Below are 20,794 nucleotides of genomic sequence, written 5' to 3'. Positions count from 1 at the left end.
TGAGATGGTTATGGGTGCTGTAATTAATTCATTTTGGAATTATTTAAAAGTACTAGGCCCTATTTGTAGGGAGGCTAATAGCTAAACACAATTTTAAAATGTTATTGCAGTGAAAGGCTGTGTTATAATTTAGTTCTCCAAATTCTAACAATATGCTGCAAAAGTGACTGCTTCAATAAACTAGCCAAATACATCAATGAACTTAAAATATACAAGTAGATAGTATTTATGGGTAAACAACAAGCAATTTTGATTAATGTATGTACAATGGAAGAGCCACTCCAAATCTTTCTGATTACAAAAAAAAATTAGTGCATAGACCTTAGGTTTGCAAATCACAATTCTAGTTTATTAAAAATAAAACCAAGGCAATAATGAAAATAACAAATCGAGCTCTTTTTGAAACAGGCATAATAATGGTTAGAGCCAGCTGGGAGTTGGAGAAGAATGTTTGTGCCTTGGTCTAGCAGTTGCCATGGAGAAGTAGCAGTGGCAATGGAGCGTTGGGGTTGAGGCCACTGCTTCCTCTAAGCTGTGCACGTGTGCGCGCATGCACGTTTTGCACCCAGCGCACAAGGGCAAGTAATGGTCACAGAAAAGGTTAGTTACCCAAAATAATTGTCGAATGCAATCATATTATATTAAAACATGCCAATATAGTTTTATTAGCCATGAGAGACAGGCTGTGCCAAAATGACCTTGAAAAAATTTTGAGTTTATATTTGCACAAGCATTCAGTGCACACATAGTTCTGTCACAGGAAATAAAAGATTGCACAGCATAAGATTTTTGTGTACGCTGACAACTAAAAATTAGAGGGAGCATTGAGGCAGTGATCATGGAGTAAAAAGAATGACTGAGTGACAACTATTCTCAGAATATGGCATCAACTGAAGCACTTCTAATGTCCCTGACTTTGGTTTAAAGCCATACTTTGTTGGTTCTGGAGTATCAGATGTCCCCTTTATGGGTGATAAGGTCTTTTTTTTCCTGACTTTTTTAGGTAAAGCAGTTCTTCATTGGGGACCTCAGACAAATGAGAGATCTATGTTTGATAGATCAAAGAGTTTAACATTGATCGGGGTGAAAACTGAAAGCCATGTTTGTTGGCCTTCTCTAATAATGGTGGACAGTGCACTCATAGCTAGAATGGTGTGTGATTCTTGCTCGCCAGTTTAGATACTGTTGACTGACTGAAAAATGACAGTTCTGTGTCCAATTTTGTAGGCCAGTAACTTTAATACAGATTAATAGTCCTTCTTAGAGTATGATGACCGATATTAATAGTAACATTCTCACATCTCAAGGCCAAGTAATCCTTTATAAAGTAAAATTAACGTAGTTACTAAAATTTTATTTCCTTTTGAGAAACAGATGGTCCTTTCAAAAACTAAAGCCCCTTTCACACTTGCCAGTGATCCCAGGAATCGAATGCCAATCGACCTTTAAAGTGGCAAATGTGAAAGCAAAACCTGCTCAACGTCGGCGTCAGATGATGTCATCTCACGCCGGGGATTGGTCGGCCTCGACCCCAGTACAATCCCCGGCGTCTGGCATTGTAATGAGGTAAGTGTGAAATGGGCAATTAGATTGCAGGCACTTCCTATTAAAGGTAAAACGCTGGGGATACACCCTTGCAAGTGTTCAGTGCCCCAGTTAGGAGTGGCCTAGTGTGAAAGGACAAACCCCCATTCCTATCCCGGGACACTGAACGGATGGCCGACTTACTGGGATGCAAGTGTGAAAGAGGCTTGAGAGAGACATTGTAAGTGTATTCATTCATGAAGGTTTCACGATGATTGTGGAGTGAAATGTTTGAAAATGATTTTGCCTGAAGCCAAAGTTTATTGCTTCTTTCTAGGACGCCCAGTAACCAGGTTTGATGCACCGTCATTTATCTAGCCTAGATGCACCCTGGGTACTGAATACCCTGGTGAATTATGCTCAAAGCTAAGAGGATGATATCTGAATTTGTGATTGCGTTCATTACTCATTTCTGAGTAACGTCATGACATTTAGTCTTCATTATTGCAATGGATATGGAAGTGGCTGTTTAGGTCAAATTGCGCTGAAAAGTTCATTTTTACAGGTGACAGGGATGTAGGGATGTTTGAGATTCTCTTTTCCTCTCTACTTCCTCTATTTTAGCTTTCTTATATGAACCAACGCTGCTTTTTATGAGGGAATTTCAAGCAGGGCAATCCCTCTGTGTTATTCCCTCTTGTGTTTGTAAATGTTGAAACTCTTCAGGGACGTTCGCTAGAGCTGCTGTAATTTCAGCGATGCCAATGCTGTGGACCTGGGAAGAGCAGGCGGCGAAGACATAGTGCTCCCTGAAGGGTCCTACCACCCAGTCCTACTGCAGACAGCTTCAAGGTGGCTTTAAGGTGTCACGGTTAACATTAGGATGGCATGGTTCGTGTGGCAGTTAGCACAATGCTGTTACAGCACCAGTGACTAGGACCTGGGTTCGAATCCCGCGCTGTTTGTAAGGAATTTATATGTTTTTGCCTGTGTCTATGTAGGTTTTCCAGTTTCCTCCCACCATTCAAAACATACTGGGGCTGCAGGTGTAATTGGGTGGCTTGGGCTCATGGCCAAAATGGCCTGTTTCCGTGTTGTATGTCTAAATTTAAATTTTAAAATGCTGTGTTAAATAAAACAGTGTTTTATTTAAAATTCTGCGACCGTGGGGCCTGGGGTCAAGGTGGTGGTGCCTATGTTAGACAGCAACCTTGAGGGGTTGCAAATTCTAGAGAGCAGTGGACTGATACAGAGCATCAGTAATGGGGAGAAAACGCCCGACCCCCTGCAATGAACTGGGATTCACTGGTAGGGTGTTGCGCTGATGGCTGGCCCCACCTCCCATCTCCGCCTCCAACGGCTCACCTATAACCCTGGTTTCCCGTCTAAACCCAGAACCCTTCTGAAGATGACAGTTGAACCCTACCCTTGGTTATCAGCTAATTAGGTGTTTGTTCTCCCTCCAGTCGTGAGAGCTTTTATTCACACTACACCTCCACTGAGGAAAAACGGAAGAGATGACCCTAAAGATGGTGACTGCGGTGGTGGACCAGCGAGGGGTACTGCGACTGAATGACAGACACAGGTGGCGAGCTGTTGGTGACTTGTGGGCAAGGAACCAACACAGGCTGTGGGTTGCTGTGAATTGACGTCAAAGGACTCGCACCAGTCTGCGGGCTGCTGGAGACTGGTTCTTGAGAACCCCCTATTGGAAGCAAAATTTGAGAGGGCGTTGAGGGCCCAAAGGGATCTGAAGGTTTCCTCATCATGTGAGAGGTTTTAATCCGGGTTTGGGATGGTTTGAACTGAACTGTATTCTTGAAAAGATGCAGAGGCTGCTGGAATCCACACACACTCAATGGCTCTCAGGGAAATCTCTTTTACTTTTGCTTTTTTTTCCTTTGACTGCAATGGACATTGGTCAATGCTAATAGTAAATCCGTGTCTGCCTTATGGCAGACTAAAGGCAATTGTGTGTAATATTACTTTTCTGTTTTATTACATGAGAGTAAATAATATCTGATCTGTCCATTAAATGGCCATTTGACCTCAGTCAGCTCTCCGTGAAATATCTGTTTTGGTGTACTGTCATCAGACACTCTCCTGATCTGTGATTATAGATCATAGAACAGTACAGCTCAGGAACAGGCCCTATCATCCCAACAGGTTAATGGCAGAGGCCATCTTGCTGCCCTCCACTCTGTTAAATCCCTGGAACACCAATATCCGGCTGTTGTTCATTGACTAATGTGACAGAGTACTTAGAGCTGCTTGCACACACATATTTTAAAACAGAATATTTGCAGGACTTTTGGAGAGTGCTTTTTTGCAAAAAGAGCAACAAAGTTTCAACATACAGCTTGCCTAGGAGCATGTGATCTTAGCAAGCGGGGAGAACAGTTTTGATCTCAGAGAGGGAGGGTGTGAAACAGAGAGAAAGGAGACAGAAATCAGTTCCAGAAGGACAAAGCTGGCAAACATTTGGAAGACTGCCTGGTCAAAGGAGAAGACTGGTTGTCTGAAAGGTGATCTGAAAGAAGGAGGATCATCTGAAGAACCCTGAAGGGGGAAAGTTTTATCAGCAAGACTAATTAAACAGGGATCAGGTACGGATGTACTGGAACAAAAAGGAATCTCTCTCTGAAGACCAACAAGAACCCTCCTGAGTGGTAACCATTTGCCTGTTAAGCACCAAAGACTGGTGAACTTTGTTAATACTAGCTTCTGTGCACAGTACAAGAATTGTCTGCAACCAGTGAGATTGGACTGTGATCCAAAGAACTTTTGTAATCTTAAATACACATGACACACACCTGTGCTTAGTATTAGAGGGGGGATTAAGTAGGTTAAGTAGGTTAAGTAATAAGTTAAAGTTTAATTCTGTTTTCTTGTTCAAATATAATTAAAAATTACTTTTGTTTAAGTAACCCTGTGTTGTGGTGCATTTCTATTGCTGCTGGTACGTATGATCAGGCTAAAGGACCTTGGACCCTGAATGTCATCAGCTGGTTGAGTGTTTGTTCCCCTAATCTATTACACCTATAACTGTGCAACCAAGTTCAGGTCCAACTCAATCCACAAATTCACTGATGTCACCACTGATGTTGACTGAATAACTGGAAATACTGAGCCAGAATACAGGATGAAGACCAAGAATCATGTTGGGTGGTTCCAGAACCGTCCTGCTGTCAACATCACCAGGGAGCTGATTGTTGATTTTAGGAAGGAGGGGCTAAGGGACATTGCACCTGCCTGCTTTGATAGGAAGGAAGTGGAGAGAGTCCTTTCCATAACCCAGCACCCTGAAGCAATGGTGAAGAAAGCACACCAATTCCTCTACATTCTAAACCAGTGGTTCTCAACCACTTTTGGTCTAAGGCCAACCTGGTTTCTGGCCTAACCTACCATGGCCCACCAGTGGCAATGACTGAGCAATATGTTCAAGTCAAAGGCAGCTCTGTAAGAAACACATATTTAACTAATTTAAAGTATATTATTTAACATTTTTAAATACCCACATGGAAATTCACTGTGGTCCACCATTGGGCTATGGCCCATTGGTTGAGAACCAATGTTCTAAAGAGTCCTGAGGAGATCTGGCATGACATCAGATACTCTATCAAACTTCTACAGGTGCATTGTGGGAAGTGCCCTGGCTGGTTGCATCACAACCTGGTTTAGCAACTTAAGTGCCAGGAAATGCAGAAGGCTCAAGAAGGCAACAAACATAGTTGGCTCCATCAGAGGCTCTGATCTCCCATCCACTGCAGATATCGATGTGAGGCACTTCCTCAACGAAAAGAGACAACATTATCACCCTGATCGCAACCTCTTTTCACTGCTACCTTCAGGCAGAATGTAGAGGAGCCTAAAGACCAGCACCTCCAGGTTCAAGAACAGTTCCCTTCCAAGATCAATCAGACTCTTGAACCTCTTCTTGGTACACTAATCATGGACTGCTCCAACAACAGTGAGGACGATTGCGTCTTTTTTTGCACTAGGATTACTGAGTATTTATTATCTATCTTATGCCTTAATGTCTTGTTAAATTTCATTCATTTAGTTTACTATTACAGCTTTGCAAACCATAGCTCTAAGCAGACTTTTCAAAGCATAGCTCCAAGGAGGCTGTATTGCCACTTCTCAAAGCAACATCCTTCTCTTTCTCTTGAAACAAGTTGAAGTGGAAAGATATTAAATAGTGAGAAACTAGTACACGTTAGGGTATACAAGGCATTTATAGAAGTGGATCGCAAGACAAAAGCTAGCAAAGTAATTAAATTCATTGGAATTTATGTTAGGATGTTGGGGGACAAAAGAACTGATTCTTGCTGCATTTACAGAGGTGTTTTGGAGTAATGTGTGTGGTTTTAATCTCCACACTTCTATCCAAGATGTTGCAATATAGTTTCACTGGATTGATGCCCAAGTTTTTTTCTATGAGGAGAGATTGAATAAAAATAGTCTATAGCAATTGATCTCACTGAAACATTTAAAATTCTGAAGGGAATTGATATGGAAGATGCTGAGCAGCTGTGTCCTCAGGCAGAAGAAATTATAATTCACAGTCATTGTTTGAAGACAATGTGTGGGCCATTTAGAACTGATTTAATGAGAAATTTCTTGAATCAGAGGGCTGTAAATCCTCAGAATTTTCTTCCTGGAAGATTGTGGATTCTGAGTTGTTGAGGGTATTTGAGAAGGATTTTGGTCTAAGTGGACAAACTATAAGATTAGCGATAATCTTATTGAATGATGGGTCATGTGGGATATTCCTTAATTTTATATCTTAAATCCTTATATTCTGTACTACATTATTTACAAAAGTGCAAGCAGAAACTGCAGGAAGCATACAGCATTTCAGGCAGTGTTGTGGATGGACAAACAGAGTTCATATTTCAGGTCAATGATTATTAAACAGGACAAGGAAAAGTTAGAAGTGCAATATATATTTTGCAGAGGGAACAAAGGAAATGTCTCTCAACAGATGGAAGTCAAAGAGAGTCTGAATGACACAAAATGTGGTGGAGAGAAGGTTGTAAAGGTTTGTTAATTGCATTTGATCTGTCTGGGATGGGTGTAAAAGGAAAGAAATGAGTGAGAGAAGAAAGGAAGAAACTATTGGAGGTGAAAAAGAAGCACTTCATCATCTGGAAAAAGAAATAAAAGAGAATGCTTCCTATTTTTACCTAAGATATTCAGCAACTATAACTGTTTGCATTTCAGATTTTATCGTCTGAACTATCATATTCAGTTCTAATCACAACTTCTCCAATAAAGTTGCATCATGGTCTGCTATGGAAGCTCCATTACCCCTGTGTATAAAGCCCTCCAATAGTGGACGTGGCCCAGGACATCACAACCAAAACCCTCTGCAGTATTGAGCCTGTTTACAGAGGACACTACCATCAGAGAGCAGCAGCAATCGTCCAAAGACCCACACCACCCAGCACATGCTCTGTTCTCGCTGCTGCCATCAAGAAAGAGGTATAGGTCCCACAAAACCCACACCACCAGGTTCAGGAACAGCTATTACCCTCCACCATAAGACTTCTCGATGACAAACTCAATCAGAGACTCATTCCAATCAAGATAGCAGTGATTCCAATCAAAATGGCAGTGATTACATTCAAGACCCAGACTTCAAATTAAATTGGCAATGTGGACCTGTCTACAGCAGCTTCCCCTGACCATGGTTGCTGCAAGAAATTAGATGTTTAGAACCATGTACAACTTTTAATCAGAGGAAAGGGGATATTGGATTGCAGGAAGTAATGTGTTGCCTGTGAAACACGCCAAACTGGAGTGGATCCGAGCGGCTGCTGCAAGAGCTGTGGAACTCATCCGATGGAGGTATTGAGCTTCAGTCTTGACTGAGTGGAGGAAGCTGAGCCGCTGTGACGCTGGAGGTGGGCATTTCTTTGGCTCTCTGAAAGTGTTGTCGGAAATTTCTAGTGTCAGGCTGAGCGTTGGAGTCAGAGATGGCGACCGACATGAATGAGGGTTGAAGAGCAGCTTTGGCCTTGGAGAGACGTGCCTAGGCCCCTTGGACAATATGGAGGACTTGAGACTGTGATGTCTGGGCCTCACTGGAAGGATGGCGCTGGAGGGCTCAGGACGTGGGAACTTATGACTGGGCAGTAGTTGGTTTCCCGGCCTCTGGTGAACTTAGCATCTATGAGGGCATCGGAAACCCGACCTGATGAAGGCTGCAAGAACAGAGCCCGCAGCAGCCCCACAGGTTCGGGGAATGTTTTTCTTCGCCCATAACTGGGCGGGTTTTTATAACATCAAGATGTAACCTGTCTCCTTGTACCATTGTCTGGTTTCTTGAAAATTGATTGTATGTTTCATTGCTTTTGTACCGGGTTGGGGGAACGTTATCTCGGTTTTAATGCTGTAATGGTATTAATGGCAACATATAAACTGATACCCGATTTAACGACTCTTACTTGTGCACATTATTGATTTTCTTTTTATTCTCTCTGTGTTGCACAGTCACTTTGTTTACAGTTCTTGTTTGTTTACGTGTTTTATGCTGATTACAGTTTTTTTGTCACTACCAATTAGTGGTAATTCTACCTCGCCCACAGGAAAAAGGAACCTCAGGGTTGTATGTGATGCCATGCACATATTCTGACAAAAAATCTGAAATATGAAATCCAATGAAGTCATGCATAGCTAAATGTGGAAAGACATGGTCACAAGCAAAGAGAAAATCCCAGAACTCTTTTGTCTTCAGATGATGTGTGAAAAGTAACACGCTACAAATGCAAGATGATAACCAGCTTCAAAAAGGGTAAGTCCAGTCTCTACCTTGACATTTAAAGGTAGTTTTGTATGACCCATGTAAAAATCGACCCCTCTATTTTTTATCCCTGACCACCTGCCCATCCAAGCTCCCAATGACCCATCTGTGGACCATCACCCTGGCCGTCTGCCCATCCGAGCTCCCTACTGCAGATCTCGTCCCAGCCACCCGGCCATCCGAACACCCGAAGTCCTGGATTCCCAGCCATCTGAACTCTGGACTGCAGATCCTCACTCTGGTTGCCTGCCCATCTGAACTCTTGACGCCCCAGCCGCCCACCAATCCAAGCTCCCCACCGCATATCCTCACCATGACCGCCCTCCCATCCGAGCACCCCATGCCCCAACCACCAGAGCTCCCAACGCCCTGATCCTTGCCCAAACCACCCCCCCATCGAACACATGATGCCTGCCCATCCGAGTTCCCTCACGCAAATTTACCACCCAGTCCCAGCCATCCAAGCTCCTGACTCCTTGAACGATGAAGGTCAAAAGTATGACTGATGTTAAAAGTCGACTCCCATTTTTTGCCCCAAGAAAGTGCTAGAAGAATTTTTAACAATTACATGAGTAAACACATTTATGACTGCGGTGTAGAATTAGAATCAAATTCTTGCACTACCTACAAGTTAGGTGGAGCCTTACATATTTGCAATCCAAACACCAGCTTTATTTTTCCAAGTCTGTTGAATATTTTCCATGTTCTTTAATGGGCAATTGGTTACTTTCTGTAATGGTGAAAAATATTGATCAATCAAAATATTGTGCTGTGATTTCAATATCCACTATTCCAAAATGGGGAGAACATTCAAATTCTTACAGACAGTGCTGGATTCGAACCTGACACACTGGCTCTGTAATAGCACTGCATGAACCGCTAATCTCACCTTGTCGCCTGATAACATTATATTTTCTGATGTCCATAAATGTAACAGACTACACATGTATTGCCCATCACTGATTTTCCACAAGTATGTGGTGGTGTACGGCCACGATCTGTGTGTTGAAGTTATTCCAACAGTTTTGTTGAATAGAGAGCCTCAAGGTTTTGACCCACTGATCATGAAGGAACAGTGATCTATGTGCAAACCAGAATACAGAGTGACCTTAAGGAGCATTTGCAGTTGGTGCTTTGCTGCCCTTATTCTGGATGATAGAGGTTGTAGGCTCAGGTGGTGCTGCCATAAAAGGCTCTGTGAATTTTACAGCACATCTCTGGGCAGAAACTGCAGCTACTATACTCCACTGATGGAGGGAATGAATGTCTTGGGTACTGGAAGAGTGCCAAATAAGTTGGCTGCTTCAACTGGGATAATATGAATATTCTTGAAGGTTACCAGAGCAGCACCTTTCCAAGCAAATTGCCTACCCTGCACCCAAATCAAAACTTGTATTTATTGCATTAAATTTACAGTCCAAAACAAAGCCATTAAGATCACTGAGTCTACACCAGCCAATGAAGAGCTATTTAGGACAATTCCACTTCTGATTTAAAGTCTTTACTATTGTGGTATTTGAAATATCCATCCAGCTGCCTTTTAAGTATTTCCTTCTTTATATTTAAAGCACGGTGACAAGCCCTTCCAGCCCATGAGTCCGTGCTACCCAATTGACCTACAACCCCTGGTATTAATTAGATTCAGCAAAGCAGGTTTATTTTTTCGCTTATGGGAAATGAAAACAAGAATGGTGGAAACACTCAGCAGGCCAAATAGTGGAGAGGGAAACAAAGTCAATGTCTCAGCAGGAATAACGGCTGGAAGAACTTCAATATATTTAGCAATCCATCAGCAGGGTCAAGAGACAGGAATGAAGAGGGTGATGCTGGGGATCTGGGAAGGGAAATAAAGGGTGAATCAGAGAAAAGAGATGAAATATTTAGATATGATGGGAAACAAGAGTGTGTGTTTCTGAGTGCAAGAAGGACAGAGTGCTACATCATAGACTAGCAGCAATAGAAATTCACCCAACCTGTTGTCTTTAAAACAATATATTTTTTGTTAACTATTGATAATATAAAAACTTAACTTAAATCGAAACATAACCCCAACTATGCACAAATATGTGTGAGTCTGGGCATTACCCAAACCTTTACAGCTTAGGCACAATTCTGTCTCAGAAATTCTGTGTTGAAACTCTCAGCTTTTAAACTGATGTTCAGATGTAATTTTGAAGTAGATGAGACACTGAGTGATCAGATTGATCAAAACTCATGACTCCTTTTTGAGTTGCGTCCAGAGAAATGTTCTTTAATACGAATGATTGTCACAATTTCCCTCTTCCTTGCATAGGGGAAATGAAATGTGTGATTTCCATGATGCTTCCAAGAACCCAGCGAGGGTCAGAAGAAATGACCAACAGAATGGTCACAATCTAATGAAGCAATTCTCCTGCTTCTTTTACCCAGATATGGGTCAATCAATGGTCATAGTAGATCACTGCTTTCCCCTGACCAGGAGAAACAGCAGAAGGTTCCATTTCACACAAAGTCACTTCATTTTCTGTCTCTTGCAGATTTTTGGTTACGTATTAATCAGTCTTGCTTCTTCAAGTGTCTCAATCACATGACTTGCTTGATCAATGCTCCATGCTGCTTCTTCAAGTGTCTCAATCACATGAGTCATAATCAGATGACCTGTAAATGTCCCATCTGGTTTTTCTTGAATAAACAATCATTGTCTTTTTGTTCTTCCAAAGCATTAACTGGACTGGACTGGATGATGCCAGGCTGACTGGAAAACATTCACTAAAAAACAGAAGCTTGCAACAAGAGAAAGGAAGAGAGAGAGCAAGAGAGGCAGATAGACATGAGAGAGAGAGGAGAGAGAGAGAGAGAGAGAGAGAGAGAGAGAGAGAGAGAGAGAGAGAGAGAGAGAGAGAGAGAGATATGAGAAAGGGTAATGAGAGAGAGAGAGAGATTGAGGTGCTGCTTATTGAATTTAAATTCTTACTTGTTCTGATGAGAGGTCCTTGATTGAATGCATTAATTGTGTTTTTCTCTCTCTATAGAGACTCCTTGATTTGCTGAGTATTTTCGGAACTTTTTAAAAAAAATTCAGATTTCTCGGACATTCTGTGTGTTCCTTTTGTTTCAGGCAGAGGAAATGGTCAGTTTTAGGATTATTAACAACTTCACAAAATATCCGGTCATTTTTTGGGACAATTTCCCAAATCTCAGAAGAGAATGCAGCAGTTTAATTTATTCACATTTGTTGAATCATTCACTGAGTCACTGCCAAGAATGTGGTCATGCCATGTTAGGCTGACCGTTTACTGTAACTAAACTTGAACTCCTTGCTTTCTTTATTTCGTTAAACTGCCAGTAAGTTATATGCAATGAGCCTCTCCTCTCACAGAATCCTGTTAATAACATTTGAAAAAAATATTAGGCACTGACTTGTTATCAGAGGACTGGTTACATGGTAATGCTAAAGTGTTAACAGTTCCAATTGTGACAATAGTTGATCAAAATGTGCATCATGTAATAATAGTTTATGAGCAGGAAATCTAACGGGACTTCTTTAGCTGCCAAAGCAGAGATGATATAAAGCCAGTTGGCAAATGGGAGAGGACAGTTTGAAAGCAGAAGGTATGGTAACAGGGTGAACATCTCATTACTAACAAAATTTAATATATGCAATGAGTGGGAAAGTGTGACCTTGCTTGCAAAATGCATGCTGAGACAGCAGCACATTCTTCCATACACCAGTGTACTTGTAATCCAGGGGAAGTTAGGAGTTTCAGATCAGAGCACTGCAACCTATCACAACATGTATGAAAACATGAAGCTCAGAACTGTCGCCACAGGGGACAAACACCACCAACCATGCCACCACTGGCTTGGCCTGCGATGAATGTTAAGTGAGTAATGAACACGATTTACAAAGCTAACCTTGCTCCTCCAACACAGGCAGAGAGGCTGGATTGATGAAACACAGCTGGCCTTGTGCCCAGTAGGAACTCAATGTTAAAGTAAGCAGAATTTAATGCTGGAAATGTTTCAGGTCATTGTCCAAAAACGTCTCCTGTGAGGGGACTAAGATAGGAAATGGCTTGTCGTGGAAAAAAAAAGAACGAGCTATGTAGGTGAGGATATTGCTAACTGGGGAGAGAGTCCAGAGAGAAAGAATAAAGGACAGAGGGTGTTGGAGTAGGAAATTCCAACACGCCAGCAAAGAGAAGTCGGAAGCAGGGACTGCTTGAAACGTCTTAATGGAAATGAGACCAAGCCAAGTAAAATAATGTACAAATAATTAAAGGATAAAGCTGCGGAAATGGAAGAAAGAGTAGTTGAAAATAAGTATTGCAGAGGGATTTAAAATGATTTGAATTGAGAAATAAATGTTCTGTTGGCCCAGTAAGTAGGACAAAGAAAAATAATACATATATAATTAGAAGTTTTTGCAGTGCTGAGGTCTCTGCCACATTGGAGTAACTATAAAATATTTAACTTATTCAAGTTAATTATTGCTAAGGAAAAACAGTGGAGATTAGTGCCTTTTTGAATCATTAAAAGTTATGCAGATTGCAAGCCATGACTCAAATTTGGTTAACTCTCTTTAGCTTGCACAAGTTTTTGAATTTTGTCACTTCCTAGAGTTGCATTTGGCATTTGTTCCCTTTCCCCTCCCTGTGATAGTTATAGCTGGAACTAATTTCCAAATAATTCCTTTTGTAGCATCCATTTAGGTTTATATTTTCACAACAAATTGCTGTGGAATATAATTAAAATCCTTCTGGCTACCAGTGGCCTTCACAAGCAATGAAGCTCATATTTGAAGATCAATTTATAATCCATTTTTGATCGATATTTCTTAACTAATTGACACTAAATGGCCTGCGTATGATTTATAGGTATAACTTACAGAAGAGAACAAGGCAAAACATTAGCTTGTGTTCCAAATTTATTTTCGAAATGCTCTTATCTCCTTTGAGAAGGATGACACCACATTTAACTACTTTCTCTTGAAGTGTACATTTTCTCCTCACAATTGAGGTCAGGGTGTCTTTGTGGAATGGTTTATTTTCACATAGGTCTCTTGTTATCAATTTATGTAACTCATGATCCATGATTTGCCAAATAAAGCACAAAAATAGCTTGCATTTTTAAATTATTGTGAAAACTGCAATTGGTTTAAAAAAGAAAGTAAAAAATAAAATCTCCTTATTCACCAGACATAGTTTCTTGATAAAGATCTATTAACTCATAGCAAACATAAACCAAGGAGTCACTTTCACTCATCAAGGTCAAAAAGTACATCAGCAAAGGGGAAAAAAATTCCATTCTAGGATCATATCTTTTGATCTTTACCACACGCAGGCAAATCATGGATGACTCATACCTGCTGCTTCTTGACTCTGGGTCAATACAAGAACATAAATTATGTCAATATTTTCATGTAAATTTTCTCCAAAATATGACAAGTTCCATTTATGGGGCATGTTCTATATCTGTGACAGCTAGAGGTTTATTTAAACTCAAACCAACTGTCAAATAAATATTTAGGATGAAGAGTGCACACCAAGGCAGCATGAAGTTCTAAGAAGAAATATTATATTCTGAATGCCATATGCAACAACACAAACACAAGTTAAATGCCAACAACAAATGCTTAGAAGCTGTTATATAAGCTAGAGAAAAAAACAATGTTAGTGATATACACTTGTTCAGCCACTGGGTATGCTAACATTAACACTTTTATCATCTGCCTCTTTAAATACTTCCAATTGACCTGCTTAGTGTTTTATATTAGATATTGGCAACTCCTTTCATGGCATTTTAATTTTCATATGTAACATAACACATTGTTGCTAAATGCCTGGTGTAAATGTACCACAATTTGCTCTCAGTAGCAGTTAACTAATGTTTATTCTGTTCCATTATGGCCAATATTTATTCCTTTTTTATTTAATATATGGCATTTTCCTGTTAATGTGATGTGATGTTAAATTCATAAAATCCAATCAGGTCCAATTACATCTTATTTTTATTTCTGATATGAATTGAGAACCTATTATTATAGGTTTCTTATTATATATTCAGTCTACGCTTTATGTTAGCCATAAAAGTGATCTATAATGCAAACTTTAAAGAGGACGCAATGAATTGTACCAGGATGTGAGCAATTACATGGTAAAAACCATGAGAGCCCATAAGAATTTTTTAAAAAAGGTCTCCCCTATCATTCAATAAGATCATGGTCAATTCCACTTCCCTCATGTTCCTGTCCTCTTGCCACAACTTTTGATTCCCTCAGGTTTAAATATATTTAAGTATTCAACCTCCATGGCTTTCTGGATATTCAAAAGAATATCCATTTCAGTCTTAAATAGGTTGGGAAATTAACCCTTCGGTTCTGATCTTACTCAGAAATTCCTGCATTTATCCTGACAAGCTCCCTAAGTACCTTATGTGATTCAATGAGATTATGTCTCATTATTTTAAGCTCCAATAGTACAGATCCATTCTGCCAAACCTTTCCTAATTATCCATTTCCACAAAGTAGGGTTGATCCTAGTAGATCTTCTCTTAACTACCTGCAATAAATAATATGTCTCCTTAAATAAGGGGACTGAAACTGTAGAATGCTATAGATGTGGCATCACGTCTTTTACAGTGGGTTAGCTTCTTCATTTAATACTTCAACTGGTTGAAATAAAATCAAGCCTTCTTGATTATCTGCTGCATCTGTATGCTAACTTTTTGTGCTGCAAATTTCTGCAGTCCTTCTCTATTTAAATATTTTAAAAAAACATCTTTACTATTTCTCCTTTCAAAGTGAACAAATTCATATTTTCCCATGTTAAAATTAATTGCCAATTTATTGCCATTTGTTTAAGCCACCAATATCTCTATATTCACAGAGTTCCACCCCCTACTTTTGTATAATCTCTAAATCATCAAAATATATGCATGTGCTGGGGTGCTGGCAACCTGAGGCGATCAACCCACAGAGGCCATGGGCTGCTGGAGATTGCTGTCTCCAGACTCGTGCTGGGCTCTGGACTGCTGAAGACTGGCTTGAAACTGGCTGAAGGAGGACCAGGTATCAGACCCAGGTTGTGAGGGGGTACCAAAGGCGCTGAAGACTTCCTGACCCATCTCAGACATTCAGATCTGGAGCTCGGGTTGCCAGTGGTTCAAACTGGACTCTGTGTGGCTGTGGAGGCTGCGGAAGTGCTGGAGGCGAATCTATGGACACTTGATGACTCTGGGGAGTTTCTCTCTGACTGTAAGCGGCACTTCAGGCAATTTCTGCCGGTGGTGAATCTGTCTGCCTTACAGCAGGCAAAAGCAATTTCATGTAATATAACCATATAACCATATAACCGTTTACAACACGGAAACAGGCCATGTCGGCCCTTCAAGTCCGTACCGGTTCACTTGAACAACTCCACTAGCTCCTCCGCAAACTCCTGAGGAAGTAGATGCCTCTGTTTTATTCAATAAATTGAATCTTGAATCTTGAATATATTGAAGGCAGCTGCAGTTTCAGCACAGGTTCCCACTGGTTAAAAGTTGCCAAACTGAATATGGCTATCTTATCGATCTTACTGCATCCTGTTAATTTGTAAATCCTCGATCCATGGTAAATAATATCTCACTTGACATGAACTCATGAGCAACCTTTTGTATGGTATCTTATGAAAGGCCTTTGAATATCTCCTTTTTTATATACCAACTGGTTCTTGACTTTCCACCCTGGGAGATAATACCTCAAAGAACTCCTGACAGACATGATATTTTTGTTCACATATCTATTTTGACTCTCATTGATCATATAAAATTATGATTTCTGCCTTCAAACAGACTACGATAAGATTAGATTTAATAGAGGTCAAAAATATGATGAAAATAACAACGAGAAAATAATTCTCATGGCAGGAATGAAATGGCATTGATTTAAGATAATTGCCAAAAGTGCCCAAAGTAAGACATGGAGAAATTTTCTGCAATGTCAATTGTTATGATCTGGAATACATAGCCCAGAAGGTAGTGGATAAATTCTAAAGCAATTTTCAAAGGGGAATTGGGTTAGGGCTGTCGAGCAATTAAAAAAAATTAATTGCAAGTTAATCACAATTTTAATTGCACTGTTAAACAAAAATAGAATAAAAATAATATACAGATTTTTTTGAATGAATTTATCTTAACCAAATATTTTAATAGTTTTAGTGTTTTGCGTCTTGCTTGTTTTTGGAAGAAAATCATTTAAAAGTTTTATTAGTTTTAGTAGTTTTGGCATGCTTTTGTAAATTTGTGTTTATTTTTTGAATGCCAGTCAGCTCATCCAGAATGTAAGACGTGGGCACTCATCAAATACTTTAGACAGGAGTGTGTCCTCAGGGCTGGTTCTGATTTCTTGTTCCCTACACTCCAGCCCACCACTCCTCGCTTTATGAACACAATACACAGAGTAATATCGTGGGCCTCAATGCTCAGGATTTGGGATGGCTTCAGGGAGGAAATTTGCATTGGAGTATCCCACAAAGGAAGTGAGATCAGTCTGGTGGCAGTTTAACAATGGCAAGGAAATCCAATCCGATTTTCTTTTTGCTCTTGTGTAAACATTTTGCTTTGTTCTCTCTTTTGTTTCTTGAGGTGTCCCATCAAAGAACCCTTTTTGCCTTGCTCCTTCCTTGGGTTTTAATATGATTTCTCCAGTTGTCCACACAGGCTTTCCCCTTTGTTATTCCTTCTCCAAACTTGTTCCCCGACACTGTTCTTGCTTCAAACTTTGTAAATTTTGGAGTTATTTCTTTTTTGCTGAAAAATTATTAATCTAAAATGTTAGCTCTTTTTCTTTCTCCATAGATGCCTCCTGTCTTGCATTTCTGGCATGCGTTTTATTTACCTATTTTGTAATTTAATCATGATTTCTGTGCAGACAAAATGCAGCAGTGAGTTGAGCAGGAATATAAATGAAAAGCTGATCTGTTATACGACAGGGCAGAAGGCAATCGGATGGAGGAACTCAAGTGGGTCAAGTGGGGAAAAAATTGCTAATGTTTCATACATAGAGCAATACAGCACAAGAAGACGGCCTTCAGCCCACCTCCCTGTGACAAATAGAAAGTCCAAATCAAACTAAAATTCTGCTGCTTGCATTTGTTGGATATCCCTCCAACCTCTTCATATTCATGTGTCAGTCTGCAACTATGTTAAACATTACGATTGTACCTGTTTCCACCACTAGTCCTGCCAGCCCGTTCCAGCCACCCACCGCCACCTCTCTCTAAAATAAATTGCCTCCCTCTCACCTTAAGCACACGTATTCTGCTGTGCGACGCTTTTACCCCGAGGGAGTGTTTCTGACAGTCCATTTTATCAATGGTTCTTATGATTTTATGAACCTTTCAGACTACTCGCTCCAGAGAAAGCAACCCAAGTTTGTCCAATCTCTCCTCACCTCGTAAACCCGACACATCCCGGTAAACCTCTTCTTTACCCATTCCAAAGCCTCCACATCCTTTCTGAAATGGGGTGACCAGAGATACACATCGTACTCTGCAATTATGAGCAGTGAGAGAAGCATGGTCTTCCCAGGGATAGTTAGCATGGCTTTGTGAGGGGTAGGTTATGTCTCACAAGCCTAGTTGTCATATAAGCAAGTGACAAAAAAAATTGATGAAGGTAAGGCAGTAGATATTGTATTTATGTATTTTACTAAGACATTTGACAAGGTCTCCCATGATAGATTCATTCAGAAAATCAGGAGACATGGGATCCATGGAACCTTGGCTGTGTGGATTCATAATGGGCTTGCCTGCAGAAAACAGAAGGTAGTAGTAGATGGAAAATATTCTGCCTGGAGGTCAGTGACATGTGGAGTTCCACAGGGATCTGTTCTGGGACCCCTGCTCTTAGCGGTTTGCATAAATGCCCTGGACATAGAAGTGGAAGGCTGGGTCAGTAAGTATGGAAGTTTTGCGAATATTGCAGATAACAACAGGGTATAGACATGATGCAGACTTGGGCAGAGAAGTGACAGATGGATTTCAATCCGGATAAGTGGGAAGTGATGCACTTTGTAAGGTTGAATTTGAAGCTGGAGTACGTGGTTATGGTAGGATTTTTATTAGTGTGGAAGAACAGAGGAACCTTGGGGTCCAAATCCTTAGATCACTCAAGGTGGCCATGCAGGTTGACAGGGTAGTTAAGGAGGCTTACATTATGTTGGCCATCATTAGTCAGGGATTTAGATAGTGTTTCAGCTCTACAAAACTCTCATTAGACCACACTTGGAATAATGTGTTCACTTTTGGTTGTGTAATTACATGAAGGATGTGGAAGCTTTGTATAGGATGCAGACGATATTTACTAAGATGTTAGCTGGAATGGAGAACGTATATTATGAAGCAAAGTTAACAAAAAAGCTAGGGCTTTTCTCTTTGGAGCAAAGAGGATGAGAGGTGACTTAATAGTGGTCGATATGATTATGTGGGGACTAGATAGGGTGAAGATCCACCCCTTTTTGCAGGGGGGACAGTAGGAAATATCAGAGGACATGTGTATAAGGTGAGGGAAGGAATGTTTAGGGGAGAAATTAAGGGTACATTTTTTATACAGAGTCGTGGATGCTTGGAATGCATTGGCAGGGGTGGTGGTGGAGGTGGAGATTGGTAAAATAGGGACATTTAACAGACTTTTAGACATGTACATGGATGCAAGAAAAATAGAGGGTTATGAATGTGAGGTAGGGAAGGCCAGTGGTTCTCAGCCTTTTTCTTTCCACTCACCTACCACTTTAAGATTTCCCTATGGCAGAGGTGCTCTGTGATTAGTAAGGGATTGCTTAAGGTGGTAGGTGGGTTGAAAGAAAAAGTTTGAAAACCACTGTTTCAATCATACCTAGTTGACTCGTTATGTGCACGGTTTCATAACTTCAAAGGAAATGGGCCAATGACAATTTTTCTCAAGCAAAATATTTCAGTAACAATTGGGTCTAGAGCAGTGATTCTCAACCTTCCCTTCCCACTCACATACCACCTTAAGCAATCCCTTACTAATCACAGAGCACCGATGGCACAGGGATTACTTAAAGTGGTACGTGAGTAGAAAGAAAAGGTTGAGAACCACTGGTTTAGATTGTTGAGTAGGAATCAGAATCTGAATTTATTGTTATTGTCACAAATACCTTATTTTTGTGGCTACATTATTGTGCATTACAGGTGCAAAGTTGCAACAAATTTAATTTCCATAAATACATTATTTTAAAAAAACTGGAGCAAAAGAAGAGAAAGTGAGTTAGTGCCAGAAATCTGATGGCAGAGGGGAAGAAGCCATTTGTACCGTTGGGTAGCAGTGAGAAGAGGATATAGTCCAAGTGGTGAGAATCCTTGATGATAGTGGCTACTTTCTTGAGACACCACCTCTTGTAGATGTCCTCAATGGAGTGAAGACTGATGGCACTGCCCGAGTTCCAACTCTCTGTACCCTTTTCCTGTTCTGTGCATTGGCACATACCAGACAGTGATGCAACTAGTCAGAATGCTCTCTATGGTACAACTGTAGAAATTGACAAGGGTTTTGGTAACATACCAAAGCTCCTTAATCTCCTCACGAGAAGTCATGGGCCGAAAAGCCTGTACTTTGCTGTAATGTTGTATTTCATGTGTGGCCTAACCAAAGGTTTACAAAGCTGCAACATGACTTCCTTCCTTTGTACTCAATAATCCCACCCAAAGTAGACAAGCGAAGAATTTTCACCATCCTATCTACTTGTATGGCTATTTTCAGTGAGCTCTGGACCTGGACCCCCAGATCTACCTGCATGCAAATGCTTTTAAGAGCCCTTCTATTAACTGTATACATTCCCTTACATTAGACGTCCTAAAGTGAAACTGTTGTCCGGATTAAGCTCCACCTGCCATTTCTCTGCTCATGTCTGTAACTGATTTATATCCTGTTCTATTCTTTGATACCCCTCTACACTGATCACAATTCCATCAATATTAGTTCACCTGGAGATTTACTGATTCACCTATCTGCTTTGATTACTTCAAAGCTCTAATGAAGACCTGAAACATCAACATTTCCTGCTCAAACTTTGCTAGTCTGGCTGAGTTCCTCCAACAGTTCATTTTCATTCCAGGTTCCAGCACCCTCAGTCTCTTACATGGCGGTGATGGTTTGGGGAAAGTGTTGGTTCGGATACCATGAAAAGCCTTTACATTTGAGTAATATCCATACTTGCTTCAAAATCTATCTGATAAAGGGTACTGCCAAAAGCTCGTCACTCTTGCTCTATTGTTGGTGAGATTATTTGTTTAAGTCTCTAAAATGAGGCTCAAACCCAAACATGGAAAAACTAGAATACCACTGATAGTTGACAAAGAGGGGCTTGCTTGAAAGAATTATAACCTTGAACTGTTTTAAAGTGTTTCACAATATTAATTAGCTTAGCAATGCAGTGACTAATGTGCTGTCAACTGTGGCCTACAAACAATATTATATTTA

This window comes from Narcine bancroftii, chromosome 1, assembly GCF_036971445.1.
Source record: "Narcine bancroftii isolate sNarBan1 chromosome 1, sNarBan1.hap1, whole genome shotgun sequence".
In the NCBI taxonomy this organism is placed as follows: domain Eukaryota; kingdom Metazoa; phylum Chordata; class Chondrichthyes; order Torpediniformes; family Narcinidae; genus Narcine; species Narcine bancroftii.
The sequence above is the reverse complement of the archived record's forward strand: the minus strand, read 5'-3'. Positions refer to the sequence as shown.